At 43.5% G+C, this 26,741-nt stretch overlaps 1 protein-coding gene across 1 annotated transcript in view; it reads left to right on the top strand.

Moving 5' to 3' along the window:
• Window positions 1-9,394: 9,394 nt before the first annotated feature.
• The window catches only part of COL6A6 (collagen type VI alpha 6 chain), a 446,491-nt gene continuing 429,144 nt past the window's right edge, over window positions 9,395-26,741 (top strand). Inside the window, exons 1-2 of the mRNA XM_069212366.1 lie at window positions 9,395-9,462; window positions 14,706-14,792. The gene's annotated coding sequence lies outside the window, so the exon portion shown is untranslated. The remainder of the gene's footprint in view (window positions 9,463-14,705; window positions 14,793-26,741) is intronic.

Here is a 26,741-nt window from a genome sequence, read left to right as displayed (position 1 = left end):
AATTCAAACACCTCACCCCAATCATCACACTGCAATCTTCCCAACCCTCACTCAAATCTGCCCCAATCTAATCTGCTGCACTCCAACCCAAAACCATCTGCCCGCTCCAAACTAAAACAATCTGCCCCACTCAAAATCCAAAACAATCTACCCTTCCAATAACAGCAATCTGCACCACTCCAATCCAAAACAATCTGCCCTTTTCCAATCCAAAACAGTCTGCCCACTCCAATCCATGCACTCCATTCTGCCCCACTCCAATTCAGAACAATCTGCCCAACTCCAGTCCACTCCACTCCACTCCAATGTGACCCACTGAATTCCAAAACAATCTGCCTCACTACAATCTGTCACACTCCAATTCACCCCAATCAAATCCACACTCACTCTAATCCAGTCCACCACAACCCAATCCAATCTGCTCCACTACAATTCACTACAATCTACCCCACTCCAATCCAAAACAATCTGCCTCACTCCAATGTTCCCAACTCCAATCCCCAAAAATCTGCCCCACTCCAATCCAAAACCATCTGACCCACTCCAATCCAAATCAATCTGCCCCACTGCAGTCCAAAGCAATCTGCCCCACTCCAATACAAAAACAATTTGTCCCAATTCAGTCTGCTCCACTCCAATCCAAAACAATCTATCTCACTCAGATCTGCCCCACTGCAATCCAGAACAATCTCCCTCCCACTTCAATCTGCCCCACTCCCATCCAAATCAATCTGCCTAATCCACTCCAAAACAATCTGCACCACTTCAATCCAATCCTCCTCTCCCCAATCCAATCCACCTCACTACATCCCAATTCACCCCACTCAAATCCACCCCACTCCAGTCTAATCTACCCCACACCAATCCAATTCATCCCAATCCATTCTACCCCACTCCAATTCAATTCACTTCATACCAATCCACCCCACTTGTACCCAATCCAGTCCACCACAATCCACCTCACTCCAATCAAAACCAGCCACTCCAGTCAAAACCACCCTACTCCAATCCACTCTACCCCGCACCAATCCAACCCACCCACTCCACCCCAGTCGAATCCACCACAATCCATCCCACTCAAAACCAGTTCCCTCAAATCCAATCAAGTCCACCCCACACCAATCCACCCAACTCCAAACTAATACACCTACTTCATTCCACCCCACCTCAGTCCACCCTAGTCCAGTCCACCCGCATCAATCCAGTCCACTGTGTCTACTCCACCCAACCCTACTCCATTCCAATTCACCCCACTCCATTTCATTCCATTCCACTCCAATCCATCCACTCTAATCCAATCCACCCCAATCCAACCCACCACAGTCCAACCCACCCAAATTCAATCCAATCACCCCTCCCCACTCCACCCTACTTCAATCCAATTCACCCCACTCCAGTCAACCCCACCCCATTTCCATTCACCCCACTCCAATCCAATCTACCCCATCCACTCCACCCCAATCCAATCCAGCCCACCCCACTCCACTCCAATCCACCCGTCTCCACTCCAATCTACCCCACTCCACTCCAATCCAATCTACTGTAATCCACCCCACTCTACCTCAATCCACCCCAGTTCATTCACCCCACTTCTATCCAATCCACCCCACTTGAGTCCAACTCACCCCACTACAATCCAGTCCACACCACTCTAGTCCAATCTACCCCACTCCAATCCAATTCACCCCACTCCAATCAAATCCACCCCACTCCAGTTCAATAAATCCAGTCTACCCCACCCCAATCTACTCCACTCCAGTTCAATGTAATCCACCCCACTCCAATTCACCCAACTCAAAACCACCCCACTCCAATCCAATCCACCTCACCTTAGTCCAGTCCACCCCACCCTTGTCCTATCACTCCAACTCAAACCACCCACCCCAATCTAATCTAATCCACCCTACTCCAATCCACCCCAATCCAAACCACATCACCTCATTTCAATCCACCCCCCTGCAATCCACCATAGTCCAATCATTCCTTCCCACTCTGCCCCAATCCAATCCACCCCACTCTACTCCAAGTCAGTCCAGCCCACTACCTCAATCCACTCCAGCTCACTTTACCTTATTCCACCCTACTTCACTTCACTCTTCACCACTCCACTCTACAACACTGCACTCTACGACACTCTCGGTGACTGAACCACTGAACTCTGCTCCCTTCTACTGAACTCTACAACATTATACTCCCCTACTCCACTCTGTGCCACAGTATACCAACAAATCTACTCTGCGACACTTCTCCTCACTCCACTCTATGGCACTCCACCCCTTTAACTTTTAGCCATGCTGAACAGCAGCCACACTGGTGTACAACATGGCAAAATCGTATTGCCAAGTGTTGTATAGGCGAGATTTATTGGCTTTGCCAATGCTTGTTTTATTTACCTATCTGAGAGGGACTCTGTAGATTTGTACACGAAGACAAATTAAACAGAAGTAGTGTCAAAGAGCCTTTTTTAAGCAGCATTTTCCTGCATGGTGCTTCCCCAAAAAATAATAATTATAAATATATAAATATATATCTATATCTGCATCTATATATATATATATATATATATATATATATATATATATATATATATATGTTAAGCAAAGAAAATGTATAATTATCTTGAAAAATGCATACATGTAATAACATTGGTGGAACGTAGCAAAAATGAAAACTTATATAATGTTTTTCTCTCCTAAAAAATTGTTTTGTCATTGAAACACTTACATGTATATATGGACCTGAACTACGAGATCCAGAATGCATTGGGTCAAAAAAACATATTTATTGACAACATGAAAGTAGGACTAACAGTCATGAACAAGACCGTTGTGTTGAAACGTATTGACTGTTTATGGATTAATAAAAAGAAAGTTCGCTACGGAGTGTTTCCCATTTCCGGGAACACTGGCAATTGTGTAGTGCTACTTTGTGGACTGTTTTGGTTAACAATATATGTATGTATATATGTATATATATATATATATATATATAACTATTACCCAGTCGCCACTAGGTAGTTGTAGTTAGGACCTAGTTTCCATATTTAATAGCTTGCCTATATCTTTGGCGGCGCTTGACAAATCTCCACAAAATTTTCCCCAAAAAATTGTCAGTCACGTCAGCTGCTGTCTGGAAAGTTTTGGGGTGATCCCTCCAGGAGGGGTCTAGAAAAATGGGGGGCCAAAAAAACTTCTTCCCCATTCATTTTTCCATAGGGATTTTGAACCGCGATAGCGCCAAAACTACTGGACAGAATTACACCAAATTTGGTAGAAAGGGAGGTCCTAGTCCAGAAAGCAACCTTTTTTTTTTGGTGTAAATTAGTTCAGTAGTTTTTGAGAAATTAATGGAAAACCAACTTGTATATACGGGGACGCAAAGGATTTACGACCCATCCCGATCTCATGCTGAGATCTGATTAGCTGACAACACTTCAACAAGGAAGCCGTTGAAATGTTGTCAGCCATGTTGGGACTCTCCTTCAGGCGAATCCCAGAAAGAAGGTAAAAAATAAAGAAAAGGGGCCAGGGTACGAACACCCTGACCCGTTGGCTCTGGTGCTGGCATCCCAAAGGGAACCCCAGGGCTAAAAAGCATTTTTTTTTAAAGACAATCCACAGAGTCACTACGGGGTCGCAAATCCGTGCCAAAACTTTTTTAAAAAAAGCAAAGCATGGGCTTCCATGCTTTGTCATTTTAAAGCATCCAGGTGGGCCAAGTCCCAGGGCCATTTGCAGAATAATGCAGGGTGGGCCTCCTGGTCCACTCCTGCTGCCCCGGGGACCGCCACCTCCCCGGGGCTTATAAATAATATGCGGGGTCATGAACCCCTCTGCTGCCCCAGGCAACTCCCCCTCCCTGGGGCCATAAACAATATGCGGGGGCACACGACCCCCACAACCCGGGGACCACCACCTCCCCTCTCTTAATACTTAATACTTATGCAGGGGGGCCGCGCTCCCCACGCTGCCCCGGGGACTACCACCTCCCTGGGGCTATTAATAAATATAATGCAGGGCGTGCAGCCCCCCTGCTACCCTGGACCACCACCTCCCCAGGGCTATCAATAAATATGGTGCGAAGTGGCCGCATGCCCCCCCCACACTGCCCCAGGAATCACCACCTCCCTGGGAAAAATAGTTTGAAAAAGAAAGGGGGTGCCCGGGGATCACCACCTCCCCAGGGCTTCTAACACATTAGAAGGGGCCCCTGATGGCCCTGGGGACCACCACCCTCCAGGGCCAGCTCCTGCTATGTCCTGGGGTGCCCACCCCAGGACATAGCTGTTTGCTGTGGCACGGCTGCAGCTTTAAAGCTGCTGCCAAGTCACAGCAAACAATCCGGTTATTGACAGCTGGACCTGTCAGGCAGGTCCCATTGTAAAAACACCAGACCTTTCATCTCTGATCCCTGCTTGCAAGTCTGCATGTAGAGAACAGAGATTAAAGGTTTGCTTCACTCTCCAGGGAGCTTCTGCTTAAAGCAGCTCCCTGGTTGCTGAAACAAATGGGCCTGCGGGAGGCCTTGAAGCTCCCCGCATCCCAGATAGCCCATAATTGGCTTCTCATAAAATACAATAAAAAAAATGAAGGAACGGCGGCATGAAGGCTCCTCTGCTGTCCCATATAGCCCATAAAGGGCTACAAAAAATGTTGAATAGCTCAGTGAAGGTCACAGACCTTCAGACTGAGGGTTCAGGATTTGAGTCCAGCTGGGCTTGTTTCCCTAATTTGTGTTTAAGTAAAAATGTTTCATGCTTATACTGAAAGGTGATCTTACTCTTTTTAAATAACAAATACATTTTTCTTTTCAAATTGTGCAGAAATATCTTATTCTAAGTATATCATACATCAAAGCCTGAAAAACTTGCTATCTCTCTCCCTCTCACTTTCTCTCTCTTTCAATCTTTTTCTCCCACTCACACACTGTTAGAAATGGAGTCTTTGGTTGACAGTCAGGTTACCCCCTGTTCAAGCAAGCACCCTCACTCTAGTCAGGGTAAAAGAGAATCACCCTCAGCTGACCCCTGCTTACCCCCTTGGTAGCTTGGCAGAGCAGTAGGCTTAACTTCAGAGTGTTAGGTGCAAAGTATTTGTACCAACACAAACAGTAACTTAATGAAAACACTACAAAATGACACAACACCAGTTTAGAAAAATAGGAAATATTTATCTAAACAAAACAAAACCAAAACGACAAAAATCTGACATACACAAGTCAAGTTATGAATTTTTAAAGATTAAACTAAAAAATAGCGCTTAGAAACACAAAATGCTTCAATGAGGTGTTAACACGGCGTCGCAACGGAGTCGTTCCCAACAAGCTGACACCAGCGGCGCCGAACACACAGTCGCGTAGACCCCCAAGTACAGTACCTTTAGTGAAGAGTGAAAACAAGTCGATGCGAGAAGTCGGGGATCGTGGTGTCGGTGCGAAAAGTTGAATCTGCGCACTTCGAGGGGCATCGGTCATGACGTGGTGCGGCAACTTCAACATAGTAGCGGACTTCCGCGGGGCTGCAGCCGCGTCGGGCCTGCGAAGAGTGTCGCGTTCCAGCGAAGGTCACGGCGTTGGGTGCAGGTGGCGTCCCCAGATTCAGCAGCGGCGGCGGTCCGAAGTTGTCCAAAAGTCAATTTCCTTGGATTTCCACCAGTTTTCCTTTTAAGGGCCAAGGGACTGGATAGGGCACCACTTGTCAGAGCAGGAGTCTCTCCAGAGACTCCTGGTGCTGGCAGGGAGAAGTCTTTGCTGTCCCTGAGACTTCAAACAACAGGAGGCAAGCTCTAAATCAAGCCCTTGGAGGTTTCTTCACAAGATGGAAGGCACACAAAGTCCAGTCTTTGCCCTCTTACTCTGGCAGAAGCAGCAACTGCAGGAAAGCTCCACAAAGCACAGTCACAGGCAGGGCAGCACTTCTCCAGGCAGAGGTTCCTCTTGTTTCCAGAAGTGTTCTAAAGTCTGTGGTTTTGGGTGCTCTTCTTATACCCAATTTCTCCTTTGAAGTAGGCTTACTCCAAAGTAAAGTCTCTTCTGAATGTGAAATCCTGCCTTTCCCAGGCCAGGCCCCAGACAGTCACCAGGGGGTTGGAGACGGCATTGTGTGAGGACAGGCACAGTCCTTCCAGATGAGAGTGACCACTCAACCCCTCCCTCCTAGCAGAGATGGCTAATCAGGAAATGCAGGTTACACCCCAGCTCCCTTTGTGTCACTGTCTAATGTGAGGTGCAACCAGCTCAACTGTCAAACTGACCAAGACAGGGAATCCACAAACAGGCAGAGTCACAGAAATGGAATAAGCAAGAAAATGCTCACTTTCTAAAAGTGGCATTTTCAAACGCACAATCTCAAAATCAACTTTACTAAAAGATGTATTTTTAAATTGTGAGCTCAGAGACCCCAAACTCCACATGTCCATCCACTCCCAAAGCGAATCTACACTTTAATCAGATTTAAAGGTAGTCCCCATGTTAACCTATGAGAGGGACAGGCCTTGCAACAGTGAAAAACGAATTTAGCAATATTTCACTGTCAGGGCATATAAAACACATTACTATATGTCCTACCTTACCATACACTGCACCCTGCCCTTCGGGCTACCCAGGGCCTACCTTAGGGGTGTCTGACATGTAAGAAAAGGGAAGGTTTAGGCCTGGCAAGTGGGTACACTTGCAAAGTCGAATTTACAGGTAGAACTGCACACACAGACACTACAGTGGCAGGTCTGAGTCATGATTAGAGAGCTGCTTATGTGGGTGGCACAACCAGTGCTGCAGGCCCACTAGTGGCATTTGATTTACAGGCCCTGGGCACCTCTAGTGCACTTTACTAGGGACTTACTAGTAAATCAAATATGCCAATCATGGATAAACTAATCACATACACATTTTGTAAAGGAGCACTTGCACTTTAGCACTGGTTAGCAGTGGTAAAGTGCCCAGAGTAACAAAAACAGCAAAATCAGAGTCCAGCACACATCAACAACTTGGGGAACAGAGGCAAAAAGTTAAGGGAGACCACACCAAGGATGAAAAGTCTAACACACACCCACTCAGACACTTACTCAGACACTCACACAGCCGCTCACAGACCCACTCAGAGCTTTGTGCACCCACTCACATCCCCAGTCAGATCTGCATGTACCCTCTCAGACAGTTACTCTCCCACTCAGACTCACACAGCCACTCACAGACCCACCACCAGCCTCATGCACCCACTCACAAACCCACGCACACTGACGCATCCACTAAAACACTGATGTATGCACTCTCACACCCAGACAGACACTCTCACATCCACTCTCACCCCCGGATACATCCTCTCACATATTCTGACACCCAGAGACACTGTGGCCAACTTCTGCCTCACACGGCCAAAGCGCTGTGCTCAGCATGGGGTCGTGTGGTTAGGGGGGTTGGCCACAGGGTCTGGCGGGGGTGTGAGTTATAGTTACCTTAGGACATGAGTTATAGTTACTTGAGGTAACTCTAACTATAACTGGTGGATTTCTATGGTTTCGCATGTTTAAAATGTGAGCCTAACTATAACGTCCCTGTAACCTTTGATTTTTAAGTGAAGAAAAAAAAAATATATATATATATATATATATATATATATATATATATATGGTGGTGCAGACGGGGGACAAAGGAGCAGTGGATGGATGATGTAGAAAGGAACAGGAAGAAGTTGTTGGAGGGGAAAAGCAGCACCCAAAAGAGAGCAATACAGGGGAGTGAGCTAATGTGCAAGAAAGCAACACTGGACAAAGAGTGTGAGGACAGATATTTGTTGAAGAGAGAAACAAAGGAGGGTGAGAACTGGAAAACACATGAGCTCTCGTGGTGTGCCTAGGCAAAAAGAAATAGAAATTGGAAAATCCAATAATTCTTGTCTTTGGGACACCAATTGTTTTTGGCGGTGCTGTACAGCGTCAGAACAATGTGCAGCAAACATCAAAATAAATTGAAGGTGGAATTGAGGTTGCGTCATTCAACTGATGGATAGGCGCATGAGCTAGAAAAAATGCACACGATTGCAAAAAGATGATGGCTCCATCAGCTTTATTTTTCAATTTATCCATCCAACATGAAGGAGTGCTTAAGCAAAAAGAAACAAAATGGTTCCTAAAATGAGCAATGGAAGGACTCAAGAATGAGGCTATGCTCTGTGGGAGGAAAAGACACAGGATGGACAGGGCAAGCCATCAAATAAGAATCAGGCATGGTATGAAATGGAGCTGTAAGCCCACTGGAATTTCTCGGAAAGCCCACAAAAGATCTTTTCCAACCAGACTGCATGGGCGGTCTGGCAGGGTAGACCTAAAAATAGGCATTCTCGAATATTTCTTTGTTGCTGACGTCATGGCTTGAAGGTGTACTGTGGCATTCAGCGGATGGCCCTTTTAGTGACTTTCATTTAAAGTCTTATATGGAATGTGCATATACATTGAAAGAGCTTGTCCGCAGCTAAAAATTTGAGGTTTCCAATCATGATACGGTATTTAGGGCAAAAGCAGGTGAAAAATCCAATTTGAATGGACTTTTTACACTCGCCTAGAAAACAATTCACAACTAATAACAGTATAGCTACTACATTCTTAAGAATATGCTCTATTTTTTTTATATTCAGAAATGTTACTTTTTTATACCTACACATTACATACTGAAACAGTAGCATGTTGAGAGTTCACGCATTAAAACCAAATCATTTCGGGGGAGTTGAAAAATATAGATTTTAGGTTTGAGCCATGCTTGCGCATGCGTCTCGTATGTAAGACTCTGTTGTGTTCAGTAAAGGACTTGGAGCCTGCCTGTTGCTCACCATTTGTTTACCGCCTCATACTTCATCAAGGCACGCCTGGGATCATTTCTGTTCCTTTGTGTGGAGCAGGGATCAAACACTAATTGATTTCAATTTTATTAATGCCCATCCGCTGCTCCCAAAGTGATCGAGGTACTATTTTGTTCTAACTTCCAGTGCCCACAAACAGAAGGCTTGTGAGTGGCAAAAATGCACCCAGCAAGCCAAACAAAAAACGCACAGTTTTGTTTTTTAAATCTAACATTATTTTATTTTGTTAAGTCGTCTTTTCTCAGCTTCCACTCATGTTTTTTTCTTTTGTTTTTGTTCGTGTGCGCTGTTGTCAAAAGATGACAATTAACTTGTTAGAAATAGGCGCGAGCTATTGCATTGCAAATGCTTGTCTTTTTAGGAATCAACGCAGAGTGAAGGTTGGCCTTTTCCACATGACCACGGCCATATGGCTGAAAGAGAGCAGAGCTGTGATTACCGGCAGGGAAAAGACCCTTCCCCCGTCTTCTCAGCATTGGACAGGGGGCGGGATCCCAGCAGCCTTTTAAACACGCGTCTTGCAAACCGCCTTCGGGTGCTTCTCAAAAACCACTCGGCATCCCAGGTCTTCTCTGCTCTTCAAGAAAAAAAGGAGCGACCACCTCAGACTTGTAAGTACTGCGGGTTTATTATTTAAAGACCGGATGCTGGACAATGTCCTTTACTGAATTTGATCACAAATTTGACCATCATCAGAAAGATGCAGCCATCATTATTTTCTAAATTAGACATTTATTTTGGCTCTGAGTTAATATGATTCATAGAGGGATGAGTTTATTCGAACCGAATTAAAGTTATACAGTAACTGGCCAGTTACATCAATCGGCGTATTCCAATATAATGTCGTGCAATATTGCAAAACCTAGAGAGGGTCTACAGCCTTGCATGTGCTACGTTTGTAATTGGTACACGCGGACCCAGCTGCATGGAATAATGCAAAGAGACATTTTTGTTGTAGCAGGAGAATTTCAACCATCGCGTTTTAAAAACAGAGCACATTTTGGGGTGAACGTGAACTGTGTGCAGATAGGGTATTTAAATGAGACGTTTGCGTTTGTACATGACACATACTTAAAATGTGGGACCCAGAGGGGCGTTGCTTGCCCACTGGCCTTTAATTTGTTGTTTTAAGCCCAGAACCTGGGGATGGAACTCGGTTGTTTGGAGTCCAAGGGGACCGACCTACCCCCTGCCAGAATTAGCTAATAAAACACCGGTTCTTCCAGAGCTTGCGAGAGTGTGGCTTGGAACCTCGTGTAAAACGAGCACGATTGTTGCAACGACAACAGCAACAATGATAATAATGTGCAAACGTAATTATTAATATTATTATTAGTACTGTTCGTGTCATTAGTAATAGTAATGATAATGATGAGTATTATAATAATGGGCGAGCATAATTATTAACATTATTGTCGATATTATTAGTAGTATTAGTTATTAGTAATAATAATGTGTTATTAATGCTATGCTAATAATAGTAATAATACTACTAATGATGATAATAATTGTTATTAATGATATGCTAATAATAGTAATAATACTACTAATGATGATAATAATAATAATTGTTATTAATGTTATACTAATAATAGTAATAATACTACTAATGATAATAATCGTTATTATTATAATTGTAGTAATAATAACTATTATTATTATTATTATTATTATTATTATCATTGTTATTATTATTATTAGTAGTAGTAGTATCATTATTATTTTTTATTACTGCTAATGTTATTATTGCTGCTGTTGTTATTGTTATTATTATGTAATTATTTTTATTATTAGCAGTATTATTATTATTGTTGTTGTTATTATTCGGATTGTTGCTATCTTTGTTATTTCTTGTTATTATCACACACACACCAGTTCTCCCACTTGGCTTTGCTGCATGTGGTTTGACAATGCTTGTTGGCCAGGAATGTTACTCTGAGCGCAGTCTGTTGGCACACAGACAGGCGCGCGTCTCATCACCCTAACAAATCTCATCTGCCACACTCCAGCCGCCTCTCGGTTTACATTCTGATTGTGGCCACACTTCAGCCGTCTCTCGGTTTACTCTCTGATTGTGGCCACACTTCAGCCGTCTCTCGGTTTACACTCTGATTGTGGCCACACTCCAGCCGTCTCTCGGTTCGCCCTCTGATTGTGGCCACACTTCAGCCGTCTCTCGGTTTACACTCTGATTGTGGCCACACTCCAGCCGTCTCTCGGTTTACACTCTGATTGTGGCCACACTCCAGCCGTCTCTCGGTTTACACTCTGATTGTGGCCACACTCCAGCCGTCTCTCGGTTTACACTCTGATTGTGGCCACACTCCAGCCGCCTCTCGGTTTACATTCTGATTGTGGCCACACTTCAGCCGTCTCTCGGTTTACTCTCTGATTGTGGCCACACTTCAGCCGTCTCTCGGTTTACACTCTGATTGTGGCCACACTCCAGCCGTCTCTCGGTTCGCCCTCTGATTGTGGCCACACTTCAGCCGTCTCTCGGTTTACACTCTGATTGTGGCCACACTCCAGCCGTCTCTCGGTTTACACTCTGATTGTGGCCACACTCCAGCCGTCTCTCGGTTTACACTCTCATTGTGGCCACACTTCAGCCGTCTCTCGGTTTACTCTCTGATTGTGGCCACACTTCAGCCGTCTCTCGGTTTACACTCTGATTGTGGCCACACTCCAGCCGTCTCTCGGTTCGCCCTCTGATTGTGGCCACACTTCAGCCGTCTCTCGGTTTACACTCTGATTGTGGCCACACTCCAGCCGTCTCTCGGTTTACACTCTCATTGTGGCCACACTTCAGCCGTCTCTCGGTTTACACTCTGATTGTGGCCACACTTCAGCCATCTCTCGGTTTACACTCTGATTGTTGCCACACTCCAGCCGTCTCTCGGTTTACACTCTGATTGTTGTCACACTTTAGCCATCTCTCGGTTTACACTCTGATTGTTGCCACACTCCAGCCGTCTCTCGGTTTACCATCTGATTGTTGCCACACTCCAGCCGTCTCTCAGTTTACCATCTGATTGTTGCCACACTCCAGTCGTCTCTCGGTTTACACTCTCGTCGTGGCCACACTTCAGCTGTCTCTCGGTTTACACTCTGATTGTTGCCACACTCCAGTCGTCTCTCAGTTTACACTCTCATTGTGGCCACACTTTAGCCATCTCTCGGTTTACACTCTGATTGTTGCCACACTCCAGCCGTCTCTCGGTTTACACTCTGATTGTTGTCACACTTTAGCCGTCTCTCGGTTTACCATCTGATTGTTGCCACACTCCAGCCGTCTCTCGGTTTACCATCTGATTGTTGCCACACTCCAGTCGTCTCTCGGTTTACACTCTCGTCGTGGCCACACTTCAGCTGTCTCTCGGTTTACACTCTGATTGTTGCCACACTCCAGTCGTCTCTCGGTTTACACTCTCATTGTGGCCACACTTCAGCCGTCTCTCGGTTTACACTCTCTTTGTGGCCACACTTCAGCCGTCTCTCAGTTTACACTCTCTTTGTGGCCACACTCCAGCCGTCTGTCGGTTCACCCTCTGATTGTGGCCACACTCCAGCCGTCTCTCGGTTTACACTCTGATTGTTGCCACACTTCAGCCGTCTCTCGGTCTGGCATGAAAAGAACTCTTAATCAAGAGCTGTTCTTTAGCAAAGGAGAGATGGATGTGGTGGGCTGTTCTCGTGCAGCCAGGCGACATCACCAGACAGAAAACCAAAGCACCTCTGTCCACGTGTCTGTGCACGAGGAACAATACATAAAGAATTAACTTCTAATTTAACCCTTGAGTTTCACCTGCTACATTTTAGAGTTTGTTTGGAGAGAAACAGTTTCACAAAGTTCTAGGTAAAAACGTTCTCTTTTGCGCATAGAATGAGCTATGCTTATACAAAGGAATAAGTTGATACTTCATGTAAATATAGCTCGTGCATAATGTGCATATTGTGCACATTGCACGGACTGGGCATGTTACCCAAGTTATGCACACACCTGTGCTTGAGCATGATATGGGCATGTCATGAAATTCAGGCATTACCTAGTTATTCATGGGTTACTTACTCGATTAGCTGTGAATTTTTAAAGCACATTTTAGTTCATAGGCTTCGTGGCGCTAGGAGCAAGTCGTACTACTGGAAAAAAATCTGCATTATTGAATCAGCAGAACAAATAGTGCTGAGTGCCCCTTTGAAAGCGCAATGATTGTATAGTTTGTTGGCAATGCGCTCCTATTCTGCGGATCTTACTATATGACGTCCTCAGTGCCTAGTTATGCATGTCTGGGAGTAGGGAAATGCTACTACCTCAAAATTATGTCCTCGTTACATTTATTTCCTTGTGAGTTACAATATCCCCTTTAATGCCAACCTGCCATGCCCACAATTTGTGAATGCTGCATGGATTGGTGCGTTTCACTACACTCTCCTTTCCACAAAACCTGGCCCGGGTGTATTTCCTTGCACATCCTGAGCCTGGTTCACAAAGGTAGCTTGAACTTTTGAGTAAGTTTACACTTTGGAGTAAGCTTACACTTTGGAGTGAGTTTATTACTTTCAGTATTCACTAACTCGAGTTTAAACTTCCTACGAAAGTGTAAGTTACATGTCTGTACACCCAGACTATTGTAGTTGGCATGCTGCTGTGTTGGTGGGTAAACCGCTACCTAACTTTCCCTAAACCTCTACAGCATCCATTTTAGGACATCCTCATTTCTCACTCCTCATCCCCAATTCTCATCCCTACTTATCATCTCTGCTTCTCATCCATCATCCCTACTTATCATCCATCAAACATCATCCCTACTTCTCATCCACCATCCCTGCCTCTCTTCTATCATACCTACTTCTCATCCATCATCCCTACTTCTCATACATCATATATCATCTCTACTTCTCATCCATCATCCCTACTTTTCATCCATCATCTCTACTTCTCATCCATCATCCGTCATCCCTACTTCTCATTCATCATCCCTTCTTCTCTTCCATCATCCCTACTTCTCATCCCTGCGTCTTATCCATCATCCCTACTTCTCATCCATCATCGCTACTTTTCCTCCATCATCCCTGCTTCTCATCCATCATACATCATCCCTACCTCTCATTCACCATACCTGCTTCACTTCCATCATCCCTACTTCTCATTCATCATACATCATCCCTACCTCTCATCCATCACCCCTGCTTCTCTTTCATCATCCCTACTTCTCATCCATCATCCCTACTTCTCATCCAATATCCCTGCTTCTCATCCATCATCCATCATACACCATCCCTACTTCTCATCCATCATCCCTGCTTCTCTTCCATCATCCCTACTCCTCATCCATCAGCCCTGCTTCTCTTCCATCATCCCTACTTCTCATCCACTGTACATCATCCCTACTTCCCATCCATCATCCCTGCTTCTCTTCCATCATACATTATACCTCCGTCTCATCCATCACCCCTGCTTCTCATCCATCATACATCATCCCTACTTCTCATCCATCATCCCTGCTTCTCTTCCATCATCCCTGCTTCTCATCCCTACTTCTCATCCATCATTCCTACTTCTCATGCTTTAGCCATCATTCCTACTCCTCATCCATCATCCCTAAACCTCATTCCTCATTCATGCCAACAAATTTCCAGTTTTGTGAGACACACCTTCACACTGATTGGTTGGCAACAGCCAATCAGAGTTAGGAGAGAGAGCTGCATTCTATTTCACTGAAAAACAGCCTTCTCATTGCACATGGTGGGTGACCAGGGAGGAGAGGAAATGCAACTCTTTGTTTGTTTCCAGTGAATTCAAGGCTGCACAATATTTCATTTTATTTAACTAAGTGTTTTTCTGTTTACACAGGCCTCTGCAGAAAGCTCTGCTGGTTTGGGAAATACAAGGAGCCCCAGTTTGGGTTATAAATCAGCTCTTGGATAAAGGGTTATAGAGGTAATCTACAGTTCAACCAAAAACCATTCTGGTTTCAGTTTTATATGTATCCGTGTGAAGGTGTGTTACATAAAACTGAAAATGTTTTGGTATGACTGAGGGATGAGGAATGAGGAGTAGGAATGATGGATGAGGAGTAGGGATGCTGACTGAGGCATGAGAAGTAGGAATGATGCAAGATGGATGAGAAGTAGGGATGAGAAGCAGGGATGAGGGATGAGAAGTAGGAATGATGGAAGAGAAGTAGGGATGAGAAGCAGAAATGAGGGATGAGAAGCAGGGATGATGGAAGAAACGAAAAGATGATGTATGATGGATGAGAAGTAGGGATGAGGGATGAGAAGTAGGGAGGTTGGAAGAGAAGCAGGGATGATGGATTCGAATTAGGGATGATGTATGATGGATGAGAAGCAGGAATGATAGAAGAGAATTAGGGATGATGGATGAGAAGTAGGGATGATGTATGATGGATGGGAAGCTGGGATAATGGAGGATAAGTAGGGATGATGTATGATGGATGAGCAGTAGGGATGATGGTGAGAAGCAGGGATGATGGAAGAGAAGCAGTGATGATGGATGAGAAGTAGGGCTGATGTATGATGGATGAGAAGTAAGGATGATGGATGAAAAGCAGGGGTGAGAGGTAGGGATGATGGATGAGAAGTAGGGATGAAACGCAGGGATGAGAAGTAGGGATGATGGAAGAGAAGTAGGGATGATGGATGAGAAGTAGGGTTGATGTACGATAGATGAGACGTAGGGATGATGGATTAGAAGTAGGGATGATGTTTGATGGATGAGAAGTAGAGATGATAGATGAGAAGCAGGGATGAGACGCGGGGATGAGAAGTAAGGATGATGGAAGAGAAGTAGGGATGATGGATAAGAAGTAGGGATGATGTATGATGGATGAGAAGTAGGGATGATGGATGAGAAGCAGGAATGACGGATGAGGAGTAGGGATGATGGATGATGAATGAGGAGTAGATATGATGGATGAGAAGCGGGGATGAGAAGTAGAGATGATGGATGAAAAGCAGGGATGAGACGCAGGGATGAGAAGTAAGGATGATGGAAGAGAAGTAGGGATGATGGATGAGAAGTAGGGATGGTGGATGATGGATGAGAAGTAGGGATGATGGATGAGAAGTAGGGATGATCTATGATGGATGAGAAGTAGGGATGATGGATGAGAAGCAGGTATGAGAAGCAGGAATGAGAAGTAGAGATGAGGAGTGAGGAATGAGGATGTCCTAAAATGGATGCAGTAAAACCCCTCTTACTCTTCCCTTATCCCATCTCCTTTGGTACTAAGTCTGCCCCTTCTTTGAGCCATTCTTCTTTGTCCCTCCCATATCTACTACTAAAATGTATGCCTATGTGCAGGGCTTAATTTGTGCTTGTTGTTTCCGATGCTGAGCACCGGCACTTATTTTTGAGGGGCGGCGCTAATTCTTCCGCCTCAAGCATTTGGTGCGAGCAAAAGGCACATTTGGGAAAAACGGAGGAAGAGAAAAATTTAAAAAACGTCACAATGGGAGAGAGCAGAAAGCTGCAGGAGTGAGCTGAAGGGGCAGGGAATGGCTTTAAATGTGTTGAAGAGGCCCGAGATGGCTTAAGGATTACGCTGCTTAATTATTCCTTGCTCGGACATTCAATAGCAGCAGCTGCGTGTTTCAGAGGAGAACTCTGAGCACCTGCACGTTTTTATCTACAAATTAAGCACTGCCTATGTGTCCTGAGAACGCTGCACACACAAGCAGTGGTAATGCTGATGGGTCAAATTCTGCACGTAGTGTGTGACCTGCAATTTGTAATACGTTTTGTAATTCTGCAGGGCCTACTACAGAGCGCAGTTTGAGAATCAGGCCCTAAGTGTTCAGATAACTGTGGTAACTGCACCCCGAAACCTCTGTGAACCTTCAAAACGTTCCTTCTTTGTTGGTGTGCACCACATTTACATTGCTGTCCCTAAGCCACACCTACGTCCATCCACTTTTCCAAACTCATTTGCAAACTATTGAGGTGCAGTGACACATAGACTGTGAGCAGGCGGGGCACACATTGGCCATTTTTACGCTTGCTTTCGGTGTGATGCATGCACCATTCCTGCACGTGTGCATTATGGCTTGGTACAGGCGTAGGAATAGTTTGCACTTCGGAAAATCTTTGTGAATCTTGCGAACATTGAAATTATACGGAGACCGGATCACGTTCCTGCATCTTAAAAAAAAAACACTTCATACAAATGATGGCTTTATAGGTTTGCACGCAAGGAAATAGAAAATCGTGTATATTATTTGCATAGCATACTCGCTAAAGCAAATCATAAAATAACACTTTTAAGTACAATTAATATCTAAATTGGTCCACTTTTTCTCAAGCTCATGTTCGAACCTGCAATCTAGAGCAAACACACTGTTTTCCAGGCAAACACATAGTTTACTGAACTACCTTATTACGTAAACCTTAGTCTTTGAAATTGTCTAGCAGTTGGCAAATTTCACAATGCAGTCTCTTTTGGAAAATTCAATTTACCATCTTGCCAAAATGCACATACATCAATCACTTGTAAGTAATTCCAGTCTATAACTGTATAGACTCTAATTAGCACATTGTAGCTCTTTCATTCATGTGCTAATGAGCTATGAGTTGGGATCCGGTGCTCAGGGAATGGAAAGAGATGTCAGATAAATGTGTAATGAGTACATCAATTTCATGAATTGCTGCTAAAAGACAACGGCAACTTTTTAGTTTTCAGAAGAAACATGATGTCAGTTTGCAGGGAGTGCTGGGCGGGAAGTGCCCGGGGGCCAACGTGCACCTGTTGACAATTTGCAGAACTCTCCAGTTAGTGTGCTGTGAATTATGGTTTTTCTCCTCTGGATTTGTGTTGTCGTGGAAAACGTTTGTATTCCTATTTCGACCAATAAAAAGAAAGGCAGCCGTTTTGACAGGACCTCAAGGGTGATCTGGGATGCTTGTGCATTGCCCACTGTCCTATATTTCTTTAAAGCTGAACAGCACAAATGGTTACACGTTTGATGCAATGGTGCATATGCAAAATGTAACTCACCTATATTTATAAGAAAGGGCTTGGTGGGATAATCCTCTCCACTACCAAAAGCGAAGCAGCAGTGTTTATGGTCTGACTCAACAGTGCAGCTGTTCCCAGACAATTATGAGAGCATCACTAGAAAGGGGCTTTGGCCCAGCCCACAGTTGGGAGCCAGGAGTACATGTTTTAATTGGGCAGAAGGTGTGTGCTTCCACAAAAAAAGTGCTTGCCCTACACACAGCTGAGGTCTTTAGGTTATTTACCCAGTTACCTGAGCTTAACTTTTCAGGGCCACACACATGGCATTGAAATGCTAATAAAGTGTCTTATATTACTAGATAATTTATGGTGTTTTTTTCTGGCAGCAGAACAGATGGGAGGAAGGCATTCATTAACCTTCTTGAATGTTTAGGTCTGGTGCAACTATCACTTGACCTTTTAACCTACACCAACATTATTCTACAGTTCCTTGCTTCCACACAAATACATATCCATTCTCCATTTGCTTATAATGCTATACATTACCATAGAACATTCTTTAAACCTAGCCCCGTTCGCATTGGCCATGGCAGTTTAATCTATGTCGAGAACTCAGTTGTCAGAAAATTATTGACGCCACTCCCAGTGCAGATGGATGATGAGAAATCCAGTAGTGCCCCTTTCTGTGCAGATAAATGATGGGAAGTGAAGTCCTCTTGACTGTCATTTTTTTAAAAACGGTAGGAAACCAGTGATGTCAGTTCCTGTGGAGATGGATGATGCGAAATGCAGTGATCTAATATATTGTTCCAGTGCATTATAAGACATCCAGGGATGTCACTTCCTGTGCAGATGGATGATGGGAATCCTGTGGTGTCACTCGTGCAGATGGATGATGGGAAATTAAGTCCTCTTGCTTAGTGTTTTCTTTTAAAGGCAGTTTTGGCGGTAAATCAGTGGGACCACTTCCTGTGAAAATGGGTGATGGGAAATCCAGTGGGAAATAAAGTGATGTAACTTGCTGTGTAGATGGATAATGGGAAATGCTGCGGTATCACTTCCTGTGCAGATACAAAATAAACTATGTGTTTGGGACTAATTATAAAGCAGAAACAAAGGATGTTGGAATACATGTATTTGGAGATGATATTGGAACTTGGAATGGATGTAAATTCAATTTATGATATTTAATCCATTTGTAAACAACAGAACTGTGAAGTGTATGCATGAGGAGCGGATAGTTCTATGAACATTTATTGCTTAATATTACATCAAGGAGGCTTCACATTCACCTTAGTTTTCACTCTACCAAGCACTGGAACATGAATTGTGCTGTTTGAGCAACCAAAATCAGCACGTGTCAGCTGTTAGCAAAACACACCTTAATTTAATCATGTCACCATCTTGAAGTTCTATTACCAAATACAAACATAGTGCCTTCATTTGCGTACCCCCACTGTTTGTACTTACCTGTTGGACAGCTGATGTTTAGTTGCATTGTTCATCATTGCTGCTTTCTAACAAGCATTGCCAAAACCAATAGGTCTTGCTTGCATTAAGAGCCCTGACTGTGGGTCAGATTTATTTTTTGTGGCAGAGGAGATTACCTCCGCCATCCTGATATACCTCTGTCACTCAGATTTAGAGATGACTCTTGGCCCAGTGGCCTTCTCTGTGCATCGAAACAAATTACCGCCAATGCAGTTTCTTTCAAGACGTACTTTAGTTGATGACTGCAGTCAATTTTTTTGGCTCTTCACCAAACCTTTTTTAATGTTTATATTTTTCAAAGACAAATTCCCAAAGGTGAAGTTGGTTTTTTTTAATAAAAAAATAATGACCCCCCACACCCTGAGAATTTTCTCCCCTGGTATGGAGTCATTATATTTTCTCTGTTGCTCACCACCAGGTTTTTCATGTTGGGGATGGACAGGAAAAAAACAACATAACACCATCCAATCTAAGCAGGGCAGGCTGTGTGATGTTCTTTCTCCAATTCCCTGTACTCCGTGTGAGAAAACATTTGTCGACTGACAACGGGGGCTCTGTCAACAGAAACATTACAGTCTGTTACAGATGGCAGACAGGGCTTTCTGTTACATCCGCAATTCAGCACCCTGTCTGCCAAGCTCTAAACTGAGCTCTAAAAACCTTAAAAACAATTAAAATCATGCAGCAGCGAAAAAAGAAACAAAAAAGCATTCTGCTTACAATAGATCTATGTGATAAAGAATGATAAAGAGTTCATCATACTTGTGTGATGTAAAATAGTCCCTCATGCATGGAAATGCAAGCACTGTATAGGAGGTGCAATGATACACCAAATAGCCAACAGCTTTTGGTGAGTGGGTAATACTCCTCTAGGAGGAACCAAAGTCCACTCTATTTGTATTTTAAAAACGACCCGAAAACAGCTCGGCTGTCAAGCCAGATCTAAAATGAAAATCCAGTATCTTATTTTTCAGTCATGATAATCTAGAACCACGATGCACTAACATAAATTAAATACGTTGAAGGCTAAAAAAGATATTTCCCGTTGTACAGTGTTGATAGAAGTAAAGGTTATTTAATTCTATGCAGAAGAAATGCCTGTTCCTTCCCTGAGTGCTATATCACCCCTAGTCATGTTCAGGCCACGCCAGTTGTCATTTCATAAATATTTCTAACTCTTTGGAGGTAGTTAGAGAGGGTAAGATTATTGGTTTGTTAGTTGGAGAGAGTAAACCTGTAGTTCTTGAAATCACAATATCAAGGCTGCTTTGGGAAAACTAAGAATCATACACCCTTTATATGGAATATGTGGAACTGAATGACGCGTTGGCGTTTTATGGCAGAGGAGGGAGTGGTTTGATGGATAGAAGCAGTATGTTTTCAGTTTCTTTCAGAAAGGTAGCTGATTTGCACTGGTGCAGATGTTGACAGGTGTTAACATGTTATGTATTCGAAAGACGGGGGCACTGAATTTTACCTTGTAGAGCGGAGCGTCACATTCTAGGAATGTTTGCCAAAGTTAAAAAAAAAACCTTTCAAAGTTCTTGAGGTTCACATAACTAGTAAAGTATTTTTTAGAGCGACAAAGGGCAAGAGTTTAATAGAAGCATATTTATGAAGGCTAAATTCCTAATAAAACCCACTGTTATTTGGAAAATATAGCCACAAACGATTTTTGGAGGACAATTTCCATACAAAAACATTTGGAAGTAACCCTTGACTAGGAGTCGAAGTTTTGTGTCAATTAGAAATTTTGAAAGTTACATATTTGACACAACCTTTCTGCAAAAATTGGTTTGTGGTTGACATGGCAATTACAGAGTTACTGGGCGCTAACTGTATCACTTGAGTCCTTTAACCTAGGCTGGACTGGGGCCTTCATACTGTTGTGCCTAAAACTGAACACCAAAAGCACCCTTGTGGCATTTGACCCTTAGAACAGCAAGGCAGAGCATTCCAAGGTGAGTCCTAGAAACTCAGAACTCAGCGAATTACATCACAGAATAACACATAGACAAAGTCCAGCCAGTAGTTTATTTTAGGTTAAAAAAAAGTATTTTAATCTGCTCAAATAACGAGGTATTGCACAGTTTAATATGTCTGTGCAAACTGCCACCTTTAGATGTGTAGGGGAACAGCAGGCAATGTTTCATAGTGGACCTGCAGCAACCCAGAGTTCTCCATCTTGATTTGAATTTGAGGTCCACTTTCTATCATGACTATCAGGCTAATTAGGTCTGTAATCAGGATTTTACTAATCCCATTTATGCTCACTTCTCTGAGATTTTAAACCTGTATCTGCTGTACTGTTGACCTGTTCACAGGCCAACTGTTGTTGCAAGCCTAGTCCTTTCCTCGCAGGTCCTTCTGGCCCTGCTTTTTTCTACACATGCCTAAGCCGAGTTCCAGAGAGGACCATATTAGAGCCAGGCACTTTTGCAGTTGGGTTCAGTTGCTGCCACAGGGTGAATCCCTCCCCACCCAAACAAAGAAGAGAAACTACCTGGACGTTAGCTTGCAAGGAAGGCTGCACCAGCAGGTGAGACGAGAGTTCATAGAGAAATACATTTTTGCCTGGATCCCACGCTCCTGAATCTCTGGGGTATAGTGATGATGCGAACCCAGGTCACAACAACAAGGGTGTTCTTCACCGCACAACACAGAGCCCGGACGTGGAAAGCACTTATGGGTACTTTCAGGAGAATCTGCATAATCTAATATTCCTTCTGGGCATCAAAGGCTCTCACACAGAGGTGTCACCACAGCACTGAGCAATGACCAGCTCAGTCTTGTGGGGTAAGATGTTCAAAGCTGCACTGGCAACCCCAACAATAACTTATAGGCTAGAGAAGTGGGCTGACCATGCTCAAGTCGAAGATGGAGACAGGTTTGGATAAACTAGTGCCACTGGGCCACAGAGGCTCACCATAGCCTTCAGAAGTGGAGGTTTTCTCGGTTGATGCACACCTAGCCCTTCCTTTGGTCAACTCCTTTCTCTTCTAAGCAGGCTGGGATCGGATCTCATTCAGGCAGCTTCCTCCTGCAGAAGTACCTTTAATTCATTTCTTTGCAGCAGGAAGGACAGGCTCCTTTCATGCGGCATTTCCTTAGTACTTGCAACAGGACTCCTTGGACTCCAGGTTATGTCCACTGGCATGGACTGGAAGCTGGCTGCCTGGCTTTGGGTCACAGAAATCTTTCTCCAGAATCATGCAGAATGTCACCAGGGTACAAGATCAGTGAGAAATTCATAGACCACTGACTTGGGACATAGTTTGTAGAATCCATCTGTGCAGTTCTGGAACTTTCTCCAAAATCATGCAGAATGTCACCAGGGTACAAGATCACTGAGAAATTCATAGACCACTTACTTGGGACATAATTTGTAGAATCCATCTGTGCAGTTCTGGAACTAGTTTGAGGCAGTTCCTCACATCCTGTGTAGGCAGACCATTCTAGCCCTAGTCTGTGTCCATTAGTGTCAACAAGGAAGAAGGGGTGGGCCTGGAAGTTCCTTGTCAGAAAAACATTAGACAAAAGGCCAGAAGAGGGAGAGGCCTCTTCACTCAGCTATCTCTCAAACTGTTCGGAGTAACACTTCTGTGGAAGAATGGAGCACCTAGGGGTCAGAGAAAACTTTTGAATGTTAGAAAGTTGGCCCTCGGCCCTGGTATTCCTTCTGCACTCTACAGAGGGCCTTTAATTTGATGTTCTCCTCCAAGGTCTACAGTGGACTTGAGTGGGCATAGGGGACATACGGTCAGACCTCTGGCTTTTACTGATCATTCTAGTGGTCTGTTCTTGAACAGTTGGAGCTGATTTAATTTTATTTATTTGTTTATAAATGCACATGCAAAAGCTAATGTTTTATTGGTGCTTGCTCAAAAACTCTAGAAAAGCAACTCAAAGGCCTCTAGAAGGGCAACCAAGGTCTCCCTTAGTTAGATATGTAGGATTTGATGACCTTTCAAAAGGATACTTGATTCTGAGTTTGTCTTATGCTTGCTTGAAACTCATTCCACATTGTTGGAGTCAGATGTCAGAAGGATCTGACTCCAACCTGGGATTTCTTTATTCTGGGAACCTGAAAAAATAATAGCCCTGCCAATCTTAGTGGGCTCAATAGACAACAGTGCTTTGAAAGGTTGATTTCTCCTTGAGGGAACTTGTTGTAAAAAAAAAAACAAATGTCAGTAACGGGATCTTGACCTTGATCAACTGGCAGCCAGTCTAGCTTCTTTCTTTCACCGACATATGATTATTGTCTTTTACTTTCAGACTAATCCTACTGTGTAGTTCTAAATGGACTGCACCCTAGCAATAAAAGCATGTGGCAGCAATAAATACAAAGAATTTCGAAAGTCCAGTCTAGATATTATACAAGTGAAAACCACTGCTGCAAGTGATTAACTGGGGATAGTTTTCTTCAGTTATTTAAAAAACCACAGCTCATCCTAGTAATGCTGGCCAAACACAAGGTTCTCATAAAAGGTCACTCCAGCTTCCAGTACTGCTGCTTTCCCATGGAAACTGACCACACACTTTTGTTTCATAGATGTTTGTCTCTATTGAAAAGAAGTATCTCAATCTTGTCCATGTTGAGCTTAAGAATATTATCCTCCATCCATTGCTGGACTGTACATAAGAAGTCATGAAGATAACATTACAGAGCTAGGTGCTAGGTTGTTTAGGCACAGCACGATCTGAGTATCATCAACATACGAATTGGGCCCTTTGGGTTCCACAAAGGTAATCTTAGTGCTTGTGATAAGTCAGAAAGAAACAACCTGAACCTGCTCCACACTGTATCATTAAATAACCCCACAGCTAGTCCATTAAGCAATACTTGGTGGTCTACAGTGTCAAATGCAGTGGAGAGAATCAAGAGTATCACTCCCACTGCATTATTTCCATCAAGACTTGCTCTAATGTTATCTGCCATGGTGACCAATGTGATCTCTGTACCTCTGCCTGGATGGAAGCCCATTTGCCAATCATCCAACAAGTGTCCTTCTTCAATGACTCTAGAAACCTAGATGGCCACCAGCTTTTCAAGACTTTAACCCAGTCCTGGGAGATGCAATACTGAACAGTAGTTTTTGACACAGAGGCTGGATTTTCAAGTAGTGAGGGGACCACCCTATGCTTCCATTGGCTTGGAACTGACCCTGTATTCAACGATAGATTAAATAGCTCTGTGGCTTTTAGCTATAAATACTGGGATTGACATTTGGTGAAAAAAAGTCTTCTGAGGATCCGATTATTTGGAAGAAAACAAAGAGGTTACCTCTTCAAATGGTAAGCATTGTGAAGTAAGTCAGTTCAAGATAATGGTTTTCTGTAAGATGTGGTACATTTAGCAAATGTGGAGACTAGTTTATTTGTTTTATTTATTTGAAAAAAACTAATACTTTGCCAGAAGATTAAAAAATAAATGTTAATAGGCTTGGAAACTGAAAGGCATGTAGGACTGAGAAAGTATGTATGTATTGTCATAATTGTCACATGGACTTCTTAGATTCTTGGATTTGAGTGTTCACAAAATGGGATTTATCTGTCTTGAGGCCTTATTTATATATTTTAACTTTGCCTAATACTGCATTAGATCAGTGTCTGAAAAGGTTACTCTCTATTTACCCTCAGACTGTGTTGTAAGGGGCTTCTTCATAAACCTCCCTTTATTTAGCATATTTGCAAATTAGAAAGTGGAGCATCTGGATTTCTAGCTACCATAATGCTATTCAGGGATGCATGTGGTTGTGATTGAGTTAGGTCGACCTTGATTTTGGATCATAATTTGGCCTGTGGTTTGGAAAATTTCTGAGGGCGTAGCCTTTCGGAAGGAACAATTGATACTTTAATTGACCAAATAGGAACGGCAGCCAAAGATTAGACTGCTGCTTGATTAAAATGGCGGCTTCAAATGACATTACATGAATTACAGCCAGAATGGTTCCCGCTCTGCATTGAGCCCTAAAGCACGAACACAATGCAAAGATCACTTGTCCCTCCCTGTGTGTCCTTAACATACAGAGGACAATGCAAGACCTATTTTGAGTTAGGTGGAAGAGCTAAATGAAAAAATAAAACTATTGGTATTCACACTAGCACTATCGCTAATCGCCTGGAGAAAAAATGGAAGTTGGCCCATTAGAGAGTGAAGGTCTGCAAACAATTGTTCTTTTATATATTTATGCAGCCCACTGTATTTCCAAGGAAAAGGCTAGTCTCAGATTGCTTATAATGATGACTCCAAATGTCAGTGCAGGACTTACAACAGAATGGTGCCCACTCTAACATGGGCCACACAGCTCAAAGACAGCGCCAAGTGAGTCCTCAACCATCAGGACTCCAGGAAGGACCTCCTTAAGTCAGTTGAGGGACCAATGAAAATATACAATTATAGTTACACTGCTGACACATTAACCTATTAGATAGTGTCAGATAAATATCACAAATGTACTATAACCTACAGGATCATGTACCCACACTTGGCAGGTGCCCGGGCTGTCCTTTTTAGACTGTATACCTGGCTATGCACTTTGAGTAGCTTTTGGAAGATGTCCCACATCTGCCACATTCTAAATAACCCTGCAAGTCACCAAATGAGATCTGTTGTTCAGGATGTATGTGATCCACTTTAGTATTTGCCACTACAGGGGGAGACAAGTTGGCTCAGAACGAACTTTCCCCGTGTGCTACCTAATATTGAATAATCAGTCTCCATTACTTCTTGCTTCAGGCTGGAAACTTGAAAGTCAAAGTTGATCTCAAATTGCTCAGCCCACAAGAGGGTGGATGATGCTTAAAGGTTTAGCCATACTACTTTGAAGAAGATTCGGTCTTAGTTGTGTCTCGGTCTATAAGTCAGGTCTTTCGCCTTTTGCTCGACTTTCAAACGGCCATATTGTTTCGTATGAAAGCTGCACTAGAGTGATTGGAGGATTTTATCCACATCTTAACGAACCTAGGACCAGCAGCCTTGACACCTACGGACAGATGTATCACCACCTTGAAAAGACACCAAAGGTGGCGCAATGTTGGTTTCTGTGCTACACTGCATGAACAAATAGTAAATTTGCCCTATTGCCAGGAGGTTTCATAACCATTGCAGTATGAGAGATTCTGCAGTGAAGAGTGAGCTGCAGTTTTGTTAGTTTAGACAATGTCAAAGATACAAGCAAAAAAGAATTTAGTCCAATGTGTGCTACTCATGTACTAAAATTAAAACCAGATCTTTTCATCTCAAATGTAGTCACACCTTTCATGTTCGGAAAGTGGAGAAACCATATTTTATCCACTTGCTATTAAGGGAAAGGACCAAAAACAATGTGAAATCAGCACCATGTTTATAGGGTGCAAATGTCATTTGTTCTTTGTTTTATTGCAGAAGCAAGGTTTCTGTAATGTGGCTGCTGAAA

Source organism: Pleurodeles waltl, chromosome 10 (genome assembly GCF_031143425.1).
Source record: "Pleurodeles waltl isolate 20211129_DDA chromosome 10, aPleWal1.hap1.20221129, whole genome shotgun sequence".
NCBI lineage: Eukaryota > Metazoa > Chordata > Amphibia > Caudata > Salamandridae > Pleurodeles > Pleurodeles waltl.
Note: the sequence above shows the minus strand (reverse complement) of the source record. Positions and strands in the feature narration are given on the sequence as shown.